This window comes from Prionailurus viverrinus, chromosome B4 (genome assembly GCF_022837055.1).
Source record: "Prionailurus viverrinus isolate Anna chromosome B4, UM_Priviv_1.0, whole genome shotgun sequence".
In the NCBI taxonomy this organism is placed as follows: domain Eukaryota; kingdom Metazoa; phylum Chordata; class Mammalia; order Carnivora; family Felidae; genus Prionailurus; species Prionailurus viverrinus.
Window position 1 is genome coordinate 22,684,732 of NC_062567.1, and position 24,009 is coordinate 22,708,740.

At 36.5% G+C, this 24,009-nt stretch overlaps 1 protein-coding gene across 1 annotated transcript in view; it reads left to right on the forward strand.

Annotated features, from left to right (window-relative positions):
- LOC125170528 (translation initiation factor IF-2-like) overlaps nucleotides 1–18,425 on the forward strand; it is a 45,544-nt gene extending 27,119 nt beyond the window's left edge. The window contains exons 2-3 of the mRNA XM_047867257.1: nucleotides 16,236–16,313; nucleotides 18,367–18,425. The gene's annotated coding sequence lies outside the window, so the exon portion shown is untranslated. The remainder of the gene's footprint in view (nucleotides 1–16,235; nucleotides 16,314–18,366) is intronic.
- The last annotated feature ends 5,584 nt before the right edge of the window (nucleotides 18,426–24,009 follow it).

Genomic DNA, 24,009 nt, shown 5'->3' on the forward strand with positions numbered 1-24,009 from the left:
CTCTTTCATTGTAAATAAATATTTGCTAGTGTACCGTTTTAATTTCCTTGTGTTTTGGTTTTCCTAGGGATTACAATTAACATTTCAATGTATACCAATCTAGTTCAGATTGATACCAGCTAATATACTTGTTTCTTTCCTCCTTTGTGCTGTTGTTGTCATACAAATTACAAACTTATCAACAGTTTTATTGCTTTATGCAGTTTTAAAATTTTTGACGTAACTGTAGATTCACATGCAGTTATAAGAAATAATGTAGGGAAATTTTAGGTATCCTTTACACAATTTTCGTCAATGAAACATTCAAAACTATAGTCTTCATTTCTCATAGATAAATGTCTAGGAATACAATTGCTTGTTTTTATGGTAGTTGCATGTTTACTCTGGCTGCCAAACTGTCTTCTAGAGTGATTGTACCATTTTACATTCTCATCGGCAATATATGGGTAATTCATTTTCTCTGTATCCTCACCAGTGTTTGGTATTGTCACTATATTTTAGTCATTCCGATAGGTATGTAGGGATATCTCACTGTGGTTTTCATCTGTATTTCCATAATGGCTAATGATGTAGATTTTTTTTTTTCATTTGCTTATTTGTCTTTTGTATGTCCTCTTTTCGTGAAATATTACTTCATATATCAATTGCAAATTTAATATCTGAATTGTTTGGGGTTTAAATTTTTTAATTTTAATTTTTAATAGACGTTATTTTTTAGAGAAATTTTAAGTTCAAAGCAAAATGAAACAGAAACTACAGAGAGTTCCTATATACTCCCTGCCACTATACATGCACAGCCTTCCCTAGTATCAATATCTCTCAAAAGAGTGGTACATTTGTTACAAAGAATGAGCCTATATTGATGCATTACAATTACCCAAAGTCCATAGTTTATAAAGTGCAGGGTCCACTTTATATTCTATGGCTTTCAACAAGTGTATGTATAATGACATTTATCCACATTACAGTATCATAGAAAGTCATTTCACTGCCCTAAAAGTACTCTGTGCTCCTGCTATTCAACCTTCTTTCCCTGTTTAGCATGGATTATTTTTTAGTGTCTCCATAGTTTTGTCATATAGTTGGGATCAGGCAGTATGTAGCCTTTTCAGATCGGCTTTATCATTTAATACTATGCATTAAGTTTCCTCCATGTCTTTTCATGGCTTGATAGCTAATTTCTTTTTAGCATTGAGTAACAGTTCATTGTCTGGGTGTACCACAGTTTGTTCATCCATTTGCCTACTGAAGGATATCTTGATTGCTTACAAGTCTTGGCAATTATGAATAAAGCTGCTATAAATACCTGTGTGTAGGTTTCTGTGTGAACATGAGTTTTCAACTCATTTGAGTAAATAACAAGGAATATGTTTGCTGTATCATATGGTAGGAGTTTAGTTTTGTGAGAAGCTGCCCAGCTGTCTTTCAAAGTGCCTATGTCATTTTGCATTCCCATCAGCAGTGAATGAATGAATATTCTTGTTACTCCGTATACTTGCCAACATCTGGCGGTGTCACTGTTTTGAATTTTAGTTATTCTAAGAGATATTTAGTGGTATCTCATTGTTATTTTAATTTGCAATTCCCTATTGACATGAATCTGAAGCAGGCTCCAGCCTCTGAGCTGTCAGCACAGAGCCGTATGCAGGGCTCAACCTCATGAATTGTGAGATCATGACCTGAGCAGAAATTAGACACTTAACCAACTGAGCCACCTAGGCACCCATTTTTTTTTTCAAATCTTAACGTTATTTATTTTTCAAAATGACCAAGAGCCTTTAACAGGTAGATTTGTTTTATAACTGCCGATTTCTTGAATAAAAGAGCAATATACACCAAGCCTAGAAAAATTAATCATACCCTTTTCATATGCTTATTTGTCATCTTTATATCTTCTTTGATGAGGTGTCTGTTCAGGTCTTTTGCCCATTTTTTGAATCAGGTTGTTCATTATTTTTAAGTTCTAAGGGTTTCTTACATATTTTGAAGTCCATTTCCAGATACATCTTTTTTTTAAATTTTATTTATTGTTTAATTTACATCCAAGTTAGCATATAGCAATTCAGGAGTAGATGATTTCAACAGTGATTTCAGGAGTAGATTCCTTAATGCCCCTTACCCATTTAGCCCATCACCCTCCCACAACCCCTTCAGTAACCCTCTGTTCTCTATATTTAATAGTCTCTCTTGTTTTTGTCCCCCTCCCTGTTTTTATATTCTTTTTGCTTCCCTTCCCTTATTTTCATCTGTTTAGTATCTTAAATTCCTCATATGAGTGAATTCATATAATATTTGTCTTTCTCTGACTAATTTTGCTTAGCATAATACCCTCCAGTTCTATCCAGGTAGTTGCAAATGGCAAGATTTCATTCTTTTTGATTGTTGTGTAATACTCTATTGTGTGTGTGTGTGGATACACACATACATACATACCACATCTTCTTTATCCATTCATCCATCAATGAACATTTGGGCTCTTTCCATACTTTGGTTATTGTCGATAGCACTGCTATAAACATTTGGGGGCATGTGCCCCTTTGAAACGACACACCTGTATCCCTTAGGTAAAGACCTAGTAGTGCAATTGCTGGGTCATAGGGTAGTTCTATTTTTAATTTTTTGAGGAACCTCCATGCTGTTTTCCAGAGCGGCTGTACCAGTTTGCATTCCCACCAGCAGGGCAAAAGAGATCCTCTTTCTCCGCATCCTCACCAACCTCTGTTGTTGCCTGAGTTGTTAATGTTAGCCATTCTGACAGGTGTGAGGTGGTATCTCATTGTGGTTTTGATTTGTATTTCCCTGATGATGAGTGATGTTGAGCATTTTTTCATGTGTCTGTTCACCACCAGATATATCTTTTAAAACATTTTTTTCCAGTCTGTGGGTTGTCTTCTCATTTTTTGACAGTGTCTTTTGCAGAGCAGAAGTTTTCAATAAAGCCCATGAATTATTTGTTTCATAGAATAAATTTATGAATTATTTATTCCATAGATGATGCATTTGGTTGTATTTTTTAACTGATAAATTTCAAGAATTTTTTTATATATTCAAGACACTAGTCATTTGTCAGATATGTGGTTTGTAGGTATCTTCTCCCACTCTTGTAACTATATAAAGCAAACTTTTCTAATTTTAATTAAGGCCACTTTATCCAGTTTTCATTTAGGAGTCATGGTTTTGGTGTCAAATCTAAGAACTCATCAGAGATCCTGGAGATTATCCTATTTTTTTTCCCTAAAAGTATATGTAGTTTCATAGTGTACATCAAAGACTGATACATTTTGAACTAGTTTCTATATAAGGTATAAGACCCAGATAAAGTCTTTTTTTCTCTTTTTTTGTCCATGATGCCCAATTGTTCCAGCACCATTTGTTGAAAAGGCTATCTTTCCTCAATTGAATTTCTTTTTCAATTTTCTCTACAGTCAAGCATATTTTTTAGTCTATTTCTGAATTCTTTATTTTGTACTATTATTCTGTATATCTGTCTTCCCATCTCTACCACACAGCCTTGATTTACCATAGCTCTAAAATAAGTTTTAAACCAGGTAGAGTAATTCTTCAGACTTTATTCTTCTTTTCCCAAAAAAAAAAGTTAAGTTTAAATCCTTTGACTTTCTTTATAAATTTTGCAATAATTTTGTCTATAGCTACAAAAAGTCTTGCTGGAATTTTGTAAAGACTTGCATTAAACCTGCATATCAATTTGATGATAACTGACATCTGTATTATGTTGAGTCTTGCAATCCATGAACCTAATATGTTTCTCCATTTTTAGATTATTATTTCTTTCATCAGTATTTTGTAGTTTTTGACATACCAGTCCTGTACATGTTTTGATAGATTTATGCCTAAGTATCTAATATATTAAGTGATTATAAATGGCATTGGAGTTTTAGTTTTTGTATTTACATGTTCATTGCTAGTATATAGAGATGATCATAATATTTCATCTTTCTCTTGTAACCTGTGACATTGATGAACTTCCTTAGTTGTTCTAGTTCTTTTGTAGAATCCTTGGGCTATACTATGCAGATAGTCATGTCATCTGCAAATAGAGACAGCTTTATTTCTTCCTTTTATATTTGTATGTCTTTTATTTCCTTTTCTTGCCTTATTACACTGAATAGAACTACCAGCACGGTGTTGAATAAGAGTCATCAGAGCAGAAATCCTTGCCTTGTTCCAGATCTTAGAGGAAAAACATTCAGTTTTTTATCATTACCTGTGATGTTACATGTGGTTTTTGTAACATTCTTTATCAAATGGAGAATGTTCCCCTCTCCTTATTTTTTTTGAGAGATTTTATCATGAATGGGTGTGGAATTTTATCAAATTCTCTTTCTACATTGGTTGATATGATCATGTGATTTGTCTCCTTTAGTCTGTTAATGTGGTGGTAAGTAGATTGATTTGTGAAGAGTGCACCAACTTTGTATCCTTGAAATAAATACCATTGGTTATGTGTACATACATTTTTATATGTTGCTGAATTCTATGTGATGTTTTGTTAAAGATTTTTGTGTGTATATTCACAAGAGGATATACACTGCTCTGCAGTGTTTTTTTAAATATGAAATTTATTGTCAAATTGGTTTCCATATGACACCCAGTGCTCATCCCAAAAAGTGCCCTCCTCAATGCCCATCATCCACTTTCTGCTCTCCTCCACCCCTCCCCATCAACCCTCAGTTTGTTCTCTGTATTTAAGAGTATTTTATGGTTTGCCTCCCTCCCTGTCTGTCACTTTTTCCCCCCTTCCCTTCCCCCATGGTCTTCTGTTAAGTTTCTCAAGATCCACATATGAGTGAAAACATATGGTATCTGTCTTTCTCTGACTGACTTATTTCACTTAGCATAATATCCTCCAGTTCTATCCACATTGCTGCAAATGGCAAGATTTCATTCTTTCTCATTGCCAAGTAGTATTCCATTGTATATATAAACCACATCTTCTTTATTCATTCGTCAGTTGATGGACATTTAGGCTCTTTCCATAATTTGGCTATTGTTGAAAGTGCTGCTATAAACATTGGAGTACAAGTGCCCCTATGCATCAGCACTTCTGTATCCCTTGGGTAAATTCCTAGCAGTGCTATTGCTGGGTCATTGAGTAGTTCTACTTTTACTTTTTTGAGGAACCTCCACACTATTTTCCAGAGTGGCTGCATTAGCTTGCATTCCCACCAACAGTGCAAGAGGGTTCTCATTTCTCCACATCCTTGCCAGCATCTATAATCTGATTTGTTCATTTTAGCCACTCTGACAGGTGTGAGGTGGTATCTCACTGTGACTTTGATTTGTATTTCCCTGATGATAAGTGACATTGAGCATTGTTTCATGTGTCTGTTGGCCATCTGGATGTCTTCTTTGGAAAAGTGTCTATTCATTTCTTATGCCCATTTCTTCACTGGATTATTTGCTTTTCAGGTGTGGAGTTTGGTGAGTTCTTTATAGATTTTGGATACTAGCCCTTTATCTGATACGTCATTTGCAAATATCTTTTCCCATTTCATTGGTTGCCTTTTAGTTTTGTTGACTGTTTCCTTTGCAGTGCAGAAGCTTTTTATCTTGATGAGGTACCAATAGTTCATTTTTGCTTTTAATTCCCTTACCTTTGGAGATGTGTCGAGTAAGAAATTGCTACAGCTGAGGTCAAAGAGGTTTTTTTCCTGATTTCTCCTCTAGGGTTTTGATGGTTTCCTGTCTCATATTCAGGTCTTTCATCTATTTTGTGTTTATTTTTGTGTATGATGTAAGAATGTGTCTAGTTTCATTCTTCTGCGTGTTGCTGTCCAGTTCTCCCAGCACCATTTGTTAAAGAGACTGCCTTTTTTTTCATTGGATACTCTTTCCTGCTTTGTCAAAGATTAGTTGGCCATATATTTGTGGGTACAATTCAGGGTTCTCTATTCCATTCGTCTATGTGTGTGTTTTTGTGCCAATACCATATTGTCTTGATGATTACAGTTTTGTAGTAGAGGCTAAAGTCTGGGATTGTGATGGCTCCCTCTTAGATTTTCTTCTTCAATATTACTTTGGTTATTCAGGGTCTTCTGTGGCTCCATACAAATTTTAGGATTGCTTGTTCTACCTTTGAGAAGAATGCTGATGCAATTTTGATTGGGACTGCATTCAATGTATAGGTTGCTTTGGGTAGTATTGACATTTTGACAATATTTATTCTTCCAATCCATGAACATGGAAAGTTTTTCCATTTCTTTGTATTTTCAATGTCCTTCATAAGCTTTCTATAGTTTTCAGCATATAGATCTTTTACATCTTTGGTTAGGTTTATTCCTAGGTATTTTATGGTTCTTGGTGCAATTGTAAGTGGGATCAGTTTCTTTATTTCTCTTTCTGTTGCTTCATTATTGGTGTATAAAATGCAACCGATTTCTGTTACATTGATTTTGTACCTTTCGACTTTGCTGAATTCATGTATCAGTTCTAGCAGAGTTTTGGTGGGGTCTTTTGGGTTTTCCATGTAGAGTATCATGTCGTCTGAAAAAAGTGAAAGTGTGACTTCTTTGCCAATTTTGATGCGTTTTATTTCATTTTGTTGTCTGATTACTGATGTAAGGACTTCCAACACTGTGTTAAACAACAGTGTTGAGAGTGCACATCCTTGTCGTGTTCCTGATCTCAGGGGGAAAGCTCTCAGTTTTTCCCCATTGAGGATGATATTAGCTGTGGGATTTTCATAAATAGCTTTTATGATGTTTAAGTATGTTCCTTCTATCCCGATTTTCTTGAGGGTTTTTATTAAGAAAGCATACTGTATTTTGTCTAATGCTTTTTCTGCATCTATTGACAGGATCATATGGTTCTTATCCTTTTTTTTTTATTAATGTGATGTATCACATTGATTGATTTGCAAATATTGAACCAGCCCTGCAGCCCAGGAATGAATCCCACTTGATCATGATGGATAAGTCTTTTTATATGCTGTTGAATTCGATTTGCTAGTGTCTTGTTGAGAATTTTTGCATCCATATTCATCAGGGATATTGGCCTGTACTTCTCCTTTTTTGTTGGGTCTCTGTCTGGTTTGGGAATCAAAGTAATGCTGGCTTCATAGAATGATTCCAGAAGTTTTCTTTCCATTTCTATATTTTGGAACAGCTTGAGAAGGATAGGTATTAACTCTGCTTTAAATGTCTGGTAGAATTCTCCAGGGAAACCATCTGGTCCAGAACTCTTATTTGTTGAGAGATTTTTGATAACCGATTCAATTTCTTCACTAGTTATGGGCCTATTCAAATTTTCTATTTCTTCCCGTTTGAGTTTTGGTAGTGTGTGGGCGTTTAGGAATTTGTCCATTTCTTCCGGGTTGTCCAATTTGTCAGCATATAATTCTTCATAGTTTTCCTGATAATTGCTTGTATTTGAGGGATTAGTTGTAATCCATTTTAATTCGTGATTTTATCTATTTGGGTCCTCCCTCTTTTCTTTTGAGAAGCCTGGCTAGAGGTCTTGTTTATTTTTTATATATCAATTTTGTTTGTTTTTCAAAAAACAAACTCTTGGTTTCATTGATCTGGTCAATTTTTTTTTTTTTAGATTCTATATTGTTTATTTCTGCTCTGATCTTTATTATGTCTCTTCTTCTGCCAGGTTTGGGGTGTCTTTACTGTTCTGTTAGGTGTTGTTAGTTCCTTTAGGTGTGTTGTTAGATTATATATTTGGGATTTTTCTTGTTTCTTGAGATAGGCCTGGATTGCAATGTATTTTCCTCTTAAGACTGCCGTTGCTGCATCCCAGAGGTTTTGGATTGTTGTGTTTTCATTTTCATTTGTTTCCATATAATTTTTAAATTTATTCTCTAATTGCCTGGTTGACCCATTCGTTCTTTAGTAGGATGTTCTTTAACCTCCATGCTTTTGGAGGTTTTCCAGACTTTTTCCTGTGGTTGATTTCAAGTTTCATAGCATTGTGATCTGAAAGTGTACATGGTATCATCTCAATTCTTTTATCAATATGAGAGCTGTTTTGTGACCCCAGTATGTGATCTGTCTTGGAGAATGTTCCATGTGCACTCAAGAAGAAAGTATATTCTGCTGCTTTAGGATGTAGAGTTCTAAATATATCTGTCAAGTCCATCTGGTCCATTGTATCATTCAGGGCCATTGTTTCTTTACTGATTTTTCTGTCTAGATGATTTGTCCATTGTTGTAAGTGGAGTATTAAAGTCGCCTGCAATTACCACATTCTTACCAATAAGACTGCTTATGTTCGTGATTGTTTTATGTATGTGGGTGCTTCTGACCGAATTCGGTCCATAGACATTTATAATTGTTAGCTCTTCCTGATGGATAGACCCTGTAATTATTATATAATGCTCTTCTTCCTCTCTTGTTACAGCCTTTAATTTAAAGTCTAGTTTGTCTGATATAAGTATGGCTACTCCAGCCTTCTTTTGACTTCCAGTAGCATGATAGATAGTTCTCCATCCCCTCACTTTCAATCTGAAGGTGTCCTTGGGTCTAAAATGAATCTCTTGTAGACAGCAAATAGATGGGTCTTGTTTTTTTTTTTTCTTTTTTATCCATTCTGATACCCTGTGTCTTTTGATTGGAACATTTAGTCCATTTACATTCAGTGTTATTATTGAAAGATACAGGTTTAGAGTCATTGTGTTATTTGTAAGTTTCATGCTTATAGTGATGTCTCTGGTACTTTGTGGTCCTTGGAACATTTCACTCACAGAGTCCCCCTTAGGATCTCTTCTAGAGCTGGTTTAGTGGTGATGAATTCCTTCAGTTGTTTGTTTTGGAAAACCTTTCTCTCTCCTATTCTGAATGACAGGCTTGCTGGATAAAGGATTCTTGGCTGCATATTTTTCCTGTTCATCACATTGAAGATTTCCTGCTTTTCTTTTCTGGCCTAGCCAAGTTTCAGTATATAGGTCTGCTCCTCCCCTTATGTGACCACCTTTGTATGTTAAGGTCTGTTTATCTCTAGCTGCTTTCAGAATTCTCTCTTTATCTTTGTATTTTTCCAGTTTCTCTATGATATGTCATGCAGAAGGCTGTGAACTCCACTTTCTTTATAGTTATAAGGGATACTCAATTGTCTTTTATAATTGATGAATTGTGTTTTTGTTTTTTTGAAGAATTAGTTTATTTTATCTAAGTCGTCGAATTTATGTGTGTAAAGTTATTCATGGTGTTCCTTTATTATCTTTTTGATGTCTGCAGGGTCTATAATGATACCTCATTACAGGTAACTCAAATCTTTACTCTTTTTATCTTTGTCAGTCTTGTTAGAGGCTTGTCAATTTTGTTGATCTTTTTGAAGAACATTTCTTTGTTTAATTGGTTTTCTTTCTTTCTTGTTTGTTTCCAATTTCATGGATTCCTGCTTCAAACTTTATTATTTACCTCCTCGTACTTGCTTTGGGTTTACTTTTCTCTTGTTTAGTCCTTAAGCAAAATCTTATATTATTAATTTGAGACTTTCCCTTTTTTTCTAATGTATGCATTAAGTGATATGTATTTCCCTCTTGTACTCTTTCAGCTGTGTCCCACACATTTTGTTACAGTGTATTTTTGTTTTCATTCAGTTCAATGTATTTTCTTTATTTCCATTGAGAATTGTTTGATCTATAGTTTATTTAGAAATATGTTGTTTAGTTTTAAGTTTGGGGAGATTTTCCAGTTAGCTTTTTGTTACTGATTTCTAGTTTGATTGCATTGTTGTTAGAGAATATATTTTTATGATTTCAATTCTTTTAAATTTGTTGAGGTTTGTTTGATATCTCAGGATGTGATTTTGGCATATGTTCCATGGGTGCTTAAAAATAATGTGCAATCTGTGTTGGGTGGGAATGCTTTAAAAATATGGATTATATCCTGGTGGTTGGTAGTGTTTTTTAGTTCTATAATTTCTATGTCTAGTTATTCTATCAATTGTTGGGACAGAGATTTTGAAATCTCCAACTATAATTGTGTGGTCTACTTCTTTCAGCTGTTTAAGTTTGACATCATCAGAGTCTTATTTTTTGGTTTAGGAACATTTTGGATTGCTAGGTCTTCTTGGTGGATTGATCTTTTTATCATTATGTAATGTTCTTCTCTGGCCCTGCTAATCTCCTTTGCACTGCAGTCTACTTTGTTAAGCCACTCTGCTATCATTTAATTAATATTTGTATAATATACATTTTTCCAGTATTTCATTTTCACTCTGCCTATATCATTATATAAACTGAAATAAATTTTTGTTGGTGGCATATAGTTAGGTCATGTTTTTTTCAGTCCTCACAGCTAATTTCTGTCTTTTAATTGATTCATTTAGATAATTTCCACTTAATGTAATTATTGGTATGTTAGGACTTATGTCAACAACTTAATTTTTGTCTTATGTTTTTCATTTTACCATTTTCTTTCTCTTGCCTTTCTGCAAGTTATTTGAACATGTTTTATAATTCCATTTTGATTTATCTATAGGGTCTTTGAGTGTATCTGTATGGCTTTTTAGTTGTCCTATGTAATATGTTGTGTATAAATAACTTAACAGTCTACTGATGTCATCAATATGCCAGTTCAAATGAAATATAAAACACTTCACCTCCCTTACGTCTTTTCTATATACTTTTTTTCTCTATATATTTAGAAACACATCAGAGAGTGTTACAAATTTTGTTTCAAACACCAAACCATTGAGTTTAGAGAACTCAATAAGAAAAGCCTATTTATAAAACCATATTTTTGCATACCAGCTTTTTTCTTTCTTCCTGATGATCCAGAGATCTTTGTTTCCTTTTGATTAGAGAATTGTCTTTAGCCACATATTTTTACATTAGGTCTCCTGGTGACAAATTCTCTAAGTTTTCCTTAATTTGAGAATGCCTTGGTTTCTTCCTTCATTTCTGAAATACATTTTTGCTGGGTATAAGATTTGGGTTGATGATACTTTCCTTTCAAAAGTTGGAAAATATTTGTCATTTCCTTCTGGCCACATGGTTTCTAGTGAGAAATGTATTGTTTATCTAATTGGATTTTCCCCTGTAAGTAAGGTTTTCCTCTGGCTGTTTTCAATAAATTTTTTTGTCTTTAGTTTTTAGAAATTTAATATTAATGCATTATGGCATGCATTTCTGTGTCTGTTTCCTGTTTGTGGTTTGCTTAGCTTTTGAACTGCATTTCTACCATATTTGGGACGTTTGAACCATTGTTTCTTTGAGTACTTTTTTAACTCCACCTTGTTTTTCTCCTCCTTTGGGATTCTGATAACTTATATATTAGGTCTGTTATTAGCGTTCCACAGATTACTGAAAGTTTTTCTTTTATTTCCATTTTGCTTTCTTTGTCATTCAGGTTAGTTAGTTTTTATTGTTGTATCATCTCATTTGCTGATTCTTTCCTCTGTCCCTCCATTTGATTGTTGAGTTTATCAACTGAGCTTTGTATTTTGGTTATTATCTTTTTTGTTTCTAATATTTCAGTTTGGTTCTTCTTTGTCTCTGTCACATTTCAGAGACTTTTATTTTAAGAGAGAGAGGGAAAGCACTGAGTGTGCAAGTGGGGAATGGGCAGAGGGAGAGGGAGAATCTCAATCAGGCTCCACACCCAGCACAAAGCCTGATGTAGGGCTTGATCCCATGACCATGAGATCATGAGCTGAACTGAAACCAAGAGTTAGATGCTTAACCAACTGAGATACCCAGGTGCCCCTACATTTCTGAGATTTTTAAAATTTATTTAAAGATTTTGTATTTTTTGTCACTTGTTTCCAGAATTTTTGCATTTGCTGTCAAAGCATTTTTATCATGGCTACTTGGAAATACCTGATAATAATTCTAACATCTCTTTCACCTTGGTGTTGTCACCTGTTGATTGTGTTTTTTCATTAAGTGTGAGACTTTCCCAATTCTTGGTATTATGATTTTTTTTAAATTTTTTTAATGTTTATTTATTTTTGAGAGAAAGAGAAGACAGAGTGCAAGGCAAGGAGGGGCAGAGAGACAGGGAAACACAGAATCAGAAGCAGGCTCCAGGCTCTGAGCTTTCAGCACAGAGCCTGGTGCGGGGCTAGAACCCACAAACTCATGGGATGTGGAGTTGAGAAGGAACTTCAGGTCAGATCATGACCTGAGCTGAAGTCAGACACTTAATGACTGAACCACCCAGGCACCCCTGAACAAATGTACATGTTTTAAGATAAAATGAAATATTAGAATTTAAGGGTAACTACCTTAAATCATTTGTTTGTTTTTTCAACATAATACTTAATTTTATTTTATTTTTTAATTTACATCCAAATTAGCATATAGTGCAACAATGATTTCAGGAGTAGATTCCTTAATGCCCTTTACCCATTTAGCCCATCCCCCCTCCTATAACCCCTCCAACAACCCTCAGTTTGTTCTCCATATTTATGAGTCTCTTCTGTTTTGTCCCCCTCCCTGTTTTTATATTATTTTTTATTTCCCTTCCCTTATGTTCATCTGTTTTGTCTCTTAAAGCCCTCATATGAGAGAAGTCATATGATTTTTGTCTTTCTCTGACTGACTAATTTCACTTAGCATAATACCCTCCAGTTCCATCCACATAATTACAAATGGCAAGATTTCATTCTTTTTGATTGCCGAGTAATACTCCATTGTGTGTGTGTGTGTGTGTGTGTGTATATATATATATATATATATATATATATATATATATATATACACATACCCCATCTTCTTTATCCATTCATCCATTGATGGACATTTGGTCTCTTTACACACTTTGGCTATTGTTGATAGTGCTGCTATAAACATTGGGGTTCATGTGTCCCTTTGAAACAGCACACCTGTATCCCTTGGATAAATACTAGTAGTGCAATTTCTGGGTCATAGGGTAGTTCTATTTTTCATTTTTGAGGAACGTCCATACTGTTTTCCAGAGCAGCTGCACCAGCTTGCATTCCCAAGTATTATGATTTTTTAAAATTGAAACATGGACATTTAATATGATATGACACTATGGATCTTCTTTAAACCTACTATTATAATTGGCTTCCTCTGATACCACCTGGTAGAGAATGGGGTGCCACTGCCTCATCATTGTCAAGTGTAGGTAGAAATCCAGATTCCCCATTCAGTCTCCATTGGTGCCCAATGGGGTATTCCTGGATAATGCTGTATGGTAGGAGTTCTGGTTCCCACATGGTGTCCACAGAGAAAACTCTGGGGTGGCCTTGTTAACAGTAAGAAATGGTGAAAGTCCAAGCTCTTCACTGGCCTCCTCTGATACTACCCAAGCAGGGAGGGGAAGGAGTGCCTTGTTGCTTCCCACTAGGGTTGGAAGTTCATGTTTCCCACATGATCGCCACTGATACCACCTGGGCTTCATTACTAGCTTGTGGGAAAGAAAGTCCTGGATCACTGCTTGGTCTTTTCTTACAACAGTCCAGCAGGAGTGTTGCAGTACTTCAGAATAGCTTTCGGAGGGTTGAAGTCAAGGTTCCTCACTTGGACTACATTGGCATAGTTGGGGGTGGAGCCATAAGTTTTTCTAGGGTGTTTAGCTGGAGTAGACTGGTTATTGTCTGTCTTGGTAGGCTTCTATACTGTTATTTTGGCAGGTGAGAGCAGGCGTATAGTGAGGCTTTTTTTTTTTTTTGTCTGTTCCTATTGCTGTTTCTGGGTTGCAGGAAAACCAAGGCTCTCAGCACTATGCCATATCAATTTGGATGCTTTTCATTTCTTTTTCTTGTCTGATTGCTGTGGCTAGGACTTCCAGTACTGTGTTGAATAAAAGTGGTGAGAGTTGGTATCCTTGTCTTATTTCTGATCTTAGAAGAACAGCTTTCACAATAGAGTATGATGTTATCTGTTTGTCACTTATGGCTATTATTATGTTGAAATATGTTGCCTCTATACCCACCTTGTTGAGCGTTTTTATCATGGATGGATGTTGAATTGTGTCAAATGCTCTTCCTGATCTATTGAGATGATCATGATTTTTATCCTCCATTTGTTTACATAGTGTATCATGTTGATTGCTTTATAGATATTGAACCATCCTAGTATCCCTGGAATGAATGCCACTTGATTGTGGTGTGTGATCCTTTTAAAGTATTTTAAAGTATTGTTGAATTTTATCTGCAAATATTTTGTTGAAGATTTTTCCATTTATATTCAAATGGGATGTTGGCTGGTAATTCTTTTTCTTTCTTTCTTTCTTTCTTTCTTTCTTTCTTTTTTTCTTTCTTTCTTTCTTTTTTGTAGTGTCTTCATCTGGTTTTCATATCAGGGTGATGTTGGCCACATAAAATGAATTTAGAAGCACTTCTTCCTCTCAAATTTTTAAATATTTTGAGAAGGGTAGATATTAACTCTTATTTAAATGTTTGGTAGAATTCACCTGTGAAGAATTCACCAGGATCACTTATCTGGTCCTGGGCTTTATTTACTTATTTATTTATTTATTTATTTGGAGTTTTTAAATTACTAGTTCAATTTCATAACTAGTAATTGGTCTGTTCACATTTTCCATTTCTTCCTGATTCAGTCTTGGATGGTTGTATGTTTTTAGGAATTTGTCCATTTCTTCTAGGCTGTCCAGTTTGTTGGCCTATAATTGTTCATTTTAATCTATTATAATTTTGTAGTCTATTATGTATTTTTGTGGTGCTCACTGTTACTTCTCCTTTCATTTGGATTTTTTTGAGTCTTCTTTTTTCATGATGAACTGGCCAAAGGTTTACCCATTTTGTTTCTTTTCAAAGAACTAGTTCTTAGGTGCATCCTAAGTTTTTTGGTCTCTATTTCATTTATTTTTGCTCTGATCTTTATTATTTTCTTTTTTCCTTCTAACTTTGGGCTTTGTTTGTTCTTTTTCTAGTTCCTTTGGATAAGGTAAGATAGTTTATTTGAGATTTTTCTTGTTTCTTGATGTAGACCTGTATTGCTATCAACTTTCCTCTTAGAACTGCTTTTGCTGTGTCTCTTAGATATTGGAACATTGTCTTTCCATTTTCATTTGTCTCAAGGTATGTTTTGATTTCCTCTTTGATATTTTTGTTGAATCATTGGTTGTTTATTGTTTAGGCTTTATGTGTTTGTATTTTTTTCAATTTTTTTTCTTGTAATTGATCTTTAGTTCCATACCATTGTGGTTGGAAAAGATGCTTCAACCTTCTTGAATTTATTGAGACATTTTTATTTCGTAACTGGAGTGTTAAAATTTCCTACTATGATTGTATTACTGTCAATTTCTCCTTTTATGTCTCTTAATATTTGCTTTATGTATTTAGGTGCCCCATGATGGGTGCATAGGTATTTACAATTCTTGTATTTCTTGTTTGATTGATACCTTTATCTCTATGTATCATCGTTCTTTGTCCTGCCACAGTCTTTGTTTTAAAGTCTGTTTTGTCTGAATCAGTATTGTTATCCCAGCTTTCTTTTTTATTTCCATTTGCATATAATATATTTTTTCATCCCTTCACTTTCAGTCTGTGTTTATTTTTAGGTCTGAAGTTAGTCTCTTATAGGCAGCATACATATGGGTCTTTTTTTTTTTTAATATGTTCGGTCACCCTATGTCTTTGATTGGAGCATTTATTTAATGGGTATGTAAAGTAATTACTGATAGGTATGTACTTATTGCAATTTTTTAAATTGTTTTCTGGTTGTTTTTGTAGTTCCTCTTCTGGAGCTGTCTTCCTATGTAATTTGATGACTTTTTTTATTGCTATGTTTGGATTCCTTTCTCTTTATTTTTTTGTGTATCTATTATAGGTTTTGGTATGTGGTTTCCATGAGGTTCATATGCAACAACTTACATACATAGCAGTTTATATTATATTAAGTTGCTAATCACTTAAGTTTGAACATATTCTAAAAGCAGTATGTTTTTGCTTTCCACCCTGTTTCGTTTTGAGGTCATATTTTACTTTTTTCTTTGTTTTGTGTATCCCTTAACTCATTATTGTATATATAGTTGATTTTACTACTTTTGTCTTTTTATACTCATAGTAGCTTTGTAAGTAGTTAATTCATTTACCGTTACTGTAGGTTTACTTTTACCAATGAGCTGTTTTTCTTTCAAAATTTTCTTATTTCTAGTTATGGCCTTTTTTTCCACTTAAAGAAGTCACTTTAACATTTCTAGTAAACTCATTTTAGTGGTGATGAATTCCTTTACCTTTTATTTTGTTGAGGAAACTATCTCTCCTTGAATTCTGAATGATAATCTTGTCAAGAAGAGTATTCTTGACTGTAGGTTTTTTTTTTTTTCTTTCAGCACTTTGAATAAATAATGTCACTCCCTTCAGGCCTACAGACTTCCTGTTGAAAATCAGCTGATTGCTGATAGCAATATGTAAGTGTTGTTTCTCTTTTGCTGCTTTTGAGATTCTTTCTTTGATTTTTGACATTTTGGTTATTTGTGTTTTGGTGTGGACCTCTTTGTTTTCATCTTGTTTGGGGCTTTTATTCCTGGACATGGATGTCTGTTTCCTTTCAAGATTAGGGAGGTTTTCAGCTATTATTTCCTCAAGTAAGTTTTCTGCCCCTTTCTTTCTCTCTTCTTCTTCTGGGACTCCTATAATGGAAATGATAGCCCACTTGATATTCTAGAGGTCTCTTAAGCTATCCTCATTTTTTTAAATTCATTTTTCTTTTATCTTTCTGCTTGGCTGATTTCCATTACCCTATCTTCCAGATTGCAGATCCTCCTACTGCATCTAATCTGCTTTTGGTTTCCTGTAGTGTATTTTTCATTTCAGTTATTGTATTCTTTTGTTCTGATTGGTACTTTTTATATTATCTCTTTATTAAAGTTCTCACTATGTTTATTCTTCTCCTGAGTTTGGTGAGCATCTTTATGACCATTACTTTGAACTCTTTATCAGGTCTATTGCTTATCTCTGTTTCATTTAATTCTTTTTCAGGGGGGCGCCTGGGTGGCTCAGTTGGTTAAGCATTTAATTCTTTTTCTGAAGTTTTGTCTTGTTCTTTCATTTGGAAGATATTCCTCTGTCTCCTCATTTGGCCGACTCTATGCATTTATTTCTATGTGTTAAGTAGGCCAGCTATGTCTCCTGGTCTTAAGTAAGTGGCCATATGTGGAAGGCATCCTGTGGGGCCCAGAAGCACAGTTTCCTCTAGTCAGCAAAACCAGGCCCTCCAGGGGTGTACTCTGTGTGTAGGCTATGTGTACCCTCCAGTTGTGGATGGGCCTCTACTGCTACAGGCACACTGATATGTGGGGCTGGACCCTAGACAGCTGGGCTATGATTTCCAACCGTGACTGTTGCAGGCACATGGTGTGGAGGACTGGATCCCCAACCCTACTCCAGGGAAGGAGACATTTTGGAGTGGCACATGTCCAGCCGAGGCTATCTGGTGTGTGTAGCAGGATGAGAGCCAGTTTGGGAAGGTGCTGGTCCTAGCTGAGGCCACCTGCTGAGTGCGGCATGTTAGGAACCACTTTGGGAAGGCACATACAAGAGTGGGAAGGTGGGGCATGACAAATCTGCAAGGGAACTGTAGGGCAGGGTGAGAGGTGCTAGCAAGGTAGATGGAAAGTGTCAGAACTAGTACCTGCCAGTATTGGGCCAATGAGACAGAATGAAGTCAAGAAAAATGGTACCTGCCAGTGTTTCCATTCCTGGAGAAGATTTCTACAGATTTCTTCCCCTCTCGAATATGCTGTAAAATTAGTCAATCAATCCCCTTCATGTATAGCCTAAGCACTTTTCAAACTGCTGTCTTTGTGCTGTGTCTCAAAGCAAGTGAGTTTGTGCATGGGCCCTTTAAGTATGGGGTCTCAGTTTTCTGTAGTCCTCCAGCTCTCCCAGAGTTAGCCCCACTGATTTTCAAAGCCAAACATTCTGGGGCTGGTCTTCTCAGTGAAGGTCCCCAGGGCAGGTGGTGTTCACTGTGGGGCTTGAAAAATCCCACTTGTGGGTTTCCATGATGAGATCCCAACCAGGTCTCTGCCCCTCTTACCCTTCACGATGTGTCTTTTTCTTTATATCTTTAGCTGTGGAAGAGCATTCTGCTAGTCTTCAGGTTCTCAGAGAGAGTTGCTCCGTATATAGCTGAAGCCTTGGTGTGTGGGGGAGGGGAAGGAGGAAGTGAGTTCAGAATCTTCCTACTTTTCTATATGATCAGGATCTTCTCTTTGCCTTTTTATGGTTTGACTATGATATGTCTAGATGTAGATCTCTGAGTTAATCCCACTTAGAGTTTATTGAACTTGGATGTTCTTCATCAGATTTGGAACTTTTAAATATTTTTTTCCACTGCTTTCCCTTTTTCTATTCCTTCTGAGCCCCCCCCCTCCCTTTCTACACACATTTGAATGCCTGATGGTATTTTACAGGACTCTAAAGCTCTGTTTATTTTTCTTTTTTCTATCCGTTCCTCAGATTGTACAATCTCAACCGACCTTCCAGTTTGCTGATTCCTTCTGTCAGCTGAAGTCTGCTATTGACATCTTCTCATGAATTTTTCACTTCACCTATTGTATTTTTTGGTACTCTATAAATTTCTATTTTGTTCTTTTTTTATAATTTTATAATTTCTGTCTCTTTAGTGGTATTCTCTATTTGGTGAAATATTGTTCTTATACTTTAGTTCTTTAGATGTACTTTCCTTTATTTCTTTGAATATATTTATGATAGTTTAAAATTTTTGTCTGGTAAATCTGATTTATGGACTTTGTCAGAGATTATGTACTGCTTGCTTTTTGCATGTGTGTGGGAGGGAGGGGCTTATTTTTATATTACAATATTTTGTTGAAAACTGAACATTTAAAATAACAAAATATAGAAACTCTGGAAATCAGATTGTCTACCCCCTCCCCAAGTATTGTTGTTGCTGCTCATTGTTGTTGCTACTTATTTATTTAGTGATTGTCCTCAACCAATTCTGTAAAAATCTATTTTTTCTTGCATATAGCAAATAAAATCTCTGTTTTTTATCTTAATGTTCAGCTAATGATTATACAGTGATTTCCTTAAATATCTTGAACTGGTAAGTCTCTATCCTTTTCTGATGGGGTGTATGTGTTGGGATAAATTATCAATGCTATAGCATTCAGGTTTTAACTATGCCTTTCCCTTCACTTCCTGCTTGTGTAGAGCCTCAAGGTCAGACAGAGGTGAGAGGCTAGGTTACCTCAGGTCTTTCCTGAGTATGTGCACAACTGTGCACATGAACATGTCTTTCTAGAAGTCCAGCAATGTCAGAGCTTTTCAAAGTCCCCTATGAACATCCCATTTCCCAATTTTTCCTTTTGAATTTTTTGGTAGCCTCTTAGACCCAAATGGTATTGTTGCTTTAGGCAGCTGCTGTGTTAAATAATTGCCATTAATTGTTTTCTATGAATACCCTACTCAGTGTGATAGGGCAGTTGTTAAATAAAGACAAGGCCCAAGAAGAGAGCTTATCCAGGAGCTTTCAGGCAGGTCAGAGTGACAGTTATCTGAGAATTGGAGAGCTTCAGGAGAGCTCTACTCCCTTCCTGTGAGCTTCCTGTGGCTGCTGGGTTGCTGGTTTTCACTGGGATTGCATGGCTATTAATTGTTCCAAAGTTACTGTGGAGCTGGGGTGGGGGTGATAGGAATAGGGTAAATCCCAAAGCTTGCTGTTTTTACCTGCAGTCAGGTATTTTCCTTTAATAAACACTCAAGTTATTGAAAATAAATAAACTTTGTTTATTTGAATTAACAGAATATGAAAAGTTCTAAAGAAGTTAATTCTATGTTTGCCATTGTCTCATTGTGGATTTTTGGAGGGCCTTACCTCTACCACTTGAGAAATCTTCACTTCAGTGTTATTTTGACACCGTTCACTCTATTCCATCTCTCATACTTCACAAGTCTCAGTAGTTGACCTCCCTTCCCAGCTCAGAAGTTGAGTGGGAATGAACTGCAACCTCGTTTCTCTAATTCAGAAACTCTCCATCCTCATTCTATCATCATAGAAGAGACGTCTTTACAAACTCAGCACTTCTCTGCGCAACTTTCCAGTGGCCTCTCATCTCACTCACAGCAAATCCAAAGCCTTTTCCATGGTCTAAGAGGCCTTCTAAAACATACTTATCACCACCTCTCTGATCTCAGCTCCTACCACTCTTCTCCTTGCTCACAGTACTTCAGCTTGCTGGTCTTCTTGCTGTTCTTTTAGCAATGAAAAATGCTCCTACCTCAGGGCCTTTACATGTGATGTTTTCTTTGTTTTGTGCACTTTGCCCTCAGTGTCCACATGGTTCACTTTCTCACCCTCTTCATAGATTCGCTCAACTATCTCTTATCAGAGAAGTCTTCTACAAGAATGAATGATTCCATCATCTTTCATCTTTTCAGAGTCTCTATTGGATATCTCCCTTTTCTCTCATACCTTCAACAAAAAATTTTTAATGCTACTTTCTTTTCTTAAGATAAACCTTTCCTTTGTCCCTGCTTTCCCTGCTAGTTACCTTTCTGTCTTTCTCCTCTAATTCAAAACTTAACTTTAGGAGATGTTTATAATTCTTAAGAGATTTTGTATTTACGTCTTCTACTGGCTCACCTTGTACTCACTTCTTAACCCTCTGCAACCTTACATTCATGCCCAGTACCTCATTAAAATTACTCAAGGTCACCAACAAGCTTCTTGCTGCCAGATGCAATGGACGGTTTCACAACCTAATCTGACTTGACCTTTCGCCAGCATTTGGTACTGCTGGCCACTTCTTCCTTTAAGTATTCCCTTCAGAGGCTTGAATGACATTGTACCCTCCTGATTCTCCTATTATTGCTGCTATCTCCTTGGGTCTCTTTTGAGATTCCTTCTCTTCTGTCTGTCCCTTAAATGCAACTCTCAAAATTCCATCCCCAGCTTACCTTTCTTGTCATTCTACATACTTTCTGGATCACTCTCCATACTTTGGATTCCCGTTTGCAAGGTGATGCCTCCCAGATCTATAATTCCAGCCTGGTTCTTTCTCCAGAGCTTCAGATCAATATATGCAACTGGTGCCTGGTCCCTACACAGATGCCTCAGACTTAACATATTAAAACTTGGATTCAGGTCCCCCAGACACGTTTGCTAGTAGCTACCCTCTCTCTTACCACCTACACCTAATAACACCATGATCTGATGATTCTCACTCCAGAATTCTTTTAGGATCAATCCACTTTGCTCTATTCCCATGGCTACCACCCTAGTTTGGGCCACCACCATCTCTCGCTAGCATTATTTTCCCCCATTGATTTTAAGGTATTAAAATCATTAGCAGAGTTTATGAAGGCTAGCATGATATGTCTCTTACTTAGTCTTCACTTTCATCTTGAGCCTCAACCCTCAAAATCTATGATCTAGTCATGCTATGCTTCTTCACTCTTCTTACTCCTGAACCTTTTAGCAGCCATCCCTCTCCTCTGGTTAAGTCTCTTGATTGTCTTCAGGTCTTGTCTTAGCTTATCATCCTGTAAGAAACCATTTCCAACTCTCCACATATAGATTACATGCTTGTATTATGTGCCATATTATATAGGACTGTCTGTTTAGCAGACCCTAGTTGGGCAAGATACAGAAGAAAGAAGTGATGGTTATTTGGAACTAAAGACCTGCTGGGGGTACATTATAAAGATCCCAATAGAAAGAATCCAGACCTTGCTCTTTAAAATAAAATGTTACCAACATCTATTCAGTGGCAGTGACTAACATGGAAAAGAAACCACAGATTTTTGGCCAGTGTGTGAGTAACAAATTAGCAAGAGTAGTGAAGGGGCCAGGACCTCAGGTGAAAGGCAGAAGGAGCCAGTCAGAGAACTGACTAGGAACTACAAAGTTCCAGGCACTTTGCTTTTTATTTAAGAATGTGGGGCAAATAAATCTCCCAGGTGTCCACAAGGTGCTGGATTTCTACAGTTACAATAATAAAAATCAAACCACAGATTCTATGCCCATATTTGTCCTTTTTACTAGATCTAATAGTCAAACTAGATCTAATAGGACTTGTGCACAGAATGGTTATCTCTGAGCACCCAGCTGTCTCCTCCCACCAATATCTTGCTGCTCATAGTGTGTGTCTGACTGGAGAACCACACCTTAGTCAGAAAATGACATTGTCTCTACAGAAGGGACTCTAGCCACCATTGTACTAGATGGCTGGTGTATAGTCCATTCATCACCCACTAAAGATGACCCCACTTAGAGATGATCTTAGCTTCTCTTAACTTGGAGATTAGAGATTATAAATTAGGATGACAAAAAATCTATTCAAATATGAGTAAGAAATCAGGAATTAAATTTGTATTATTTCACCTGTGGGTTGTGTGTGTGTGTGTGTGTGTATGTGCGTGTGTGTGTGTGTGTGTTTGAGAGGGCTTGAAAATACACATAAGAAATCAGCTTTTGGAAGTCATTCCCCAAGCAGTATATTTTATTTTAGACTGTTAAATTAACTTGATGCAAATATATGGTTGGGTGGTATACCAGATGACAAGAATAGAGGATATCATTTGTACAAGTGTCAGAATTCATGATCTACACCAACTTTTTCACTTGACTTAAAGAGCAGAAACCCACACATCGGGAGTATAACCAAAAAAATCTTTCCTTCATTGTGCTGCAGGCAAGCAGCCTGGAAGAATTCTTCAAAACCTCCAACTGTGAAGAAAGGTATTATCATGTCATTTGAGTCCTTGCCACTCTGCTTTGTAAGGCTTTGGCATTTCTTACTGTCTAATTTCTAACTGTCTAAGCAGGTCTTCCATTCTATGCCGAAGAAGCAATGTTTCCCTAGCTTCATTTTACAGGACAAGCCAAATATATAATCAGAGACAGGCTCTGGAGAACAGAGAATGGGGGTAGCAGGACTTTCCCCTTCTTGGATAGCTGTACCCCAATTGCCTATATGTAGATCAAAGTGTGGTCCCAGCACTGGCAACATCAACCTCACCTGGGCACATGGTAGAAATGCAAAGTCCCAGACCCTCCCCCTAGACTTTCTGAATCAGACATTCTGACACAGGGCCCAGAAATGTGTTCTAAAAGGCTCTCCAGGTAATTCTGATGCTACTACCGTGGGGAACCACTCCCTTTACTAATCTCAGGCACCCCAGATCAAGGGCAGAAAACAGGACCTATGCTTGTCCAATTAGAGTAAATGTCAGGAATTTATCAGAAGCTCCCAGAAGACTCCTGTTCTTCCAGCTGTCTTGGAGTCAGTTTCCTGTACAGCTGGCTTATAATCCCAAATGGAGAACCTGTCTGAGAATGAAGCCAACACATGGAAGAAAGCCCAGCAAGCTGGGCCAAGCCCTGTGCCTCAAGGCAGAGAGAAACAGGTCCTGATAATGTTGCTGGAGTCCAGACATCAAGCATGACTTCAAGCCAGTTCTGCTGTGAGCTCTCCAGATACAAAAGTGGATTACCTTTTTACTGAAGCCAGTTTGGCCCAGGTACCTTGACACTTAAGACTGAAGGAATTCTAAGGGATACAATATGCAAATGATATTCTGTGCCCGTCAGTGGAGATAAGCATTTTTTTAAAAGCCACTAAACTGTTGAGAACTCCCTCTTAGTAGAGAACCTTGCCTCCTGAATTATGAAGAAAATTAAGGTCATTTGCACACTATTATCAGCATGGCCTTTCTCTTCTTCCACTCTGAGATGAGGAGGTGACTTCTCTGGAAGGCTCCTTCACCCCCTGTGTCCTTGATCCTCTACCTTCCCACATCTCCCAGGACCTTGCTCCTTAGGTCACTCCTTTTCCCTTCTAGAGCCTCTGCCTCTCCTTCCCTAAATCCTTATTGCCATCAGTCTATAAATATGCCTAAATCTCTCATCCTAAAGAATCTCTGTCTTGACACTGAGCTTTCTTGTGGTATGGTCCAGCCTCTTGACCACAATTCTCATTCAAACATTGCAAGTAAGTAATATAGATTTACTATTTTCATTGCCTCACCTCCCAGTGTGCTTCAATTTGACTTCTCACTTCACCACTTACCTGAAAATGTTTTCATTAGGATTACCAATGGCCACCCCATGCTGAGTCCAGTGGACATTGTCCTGAGCTT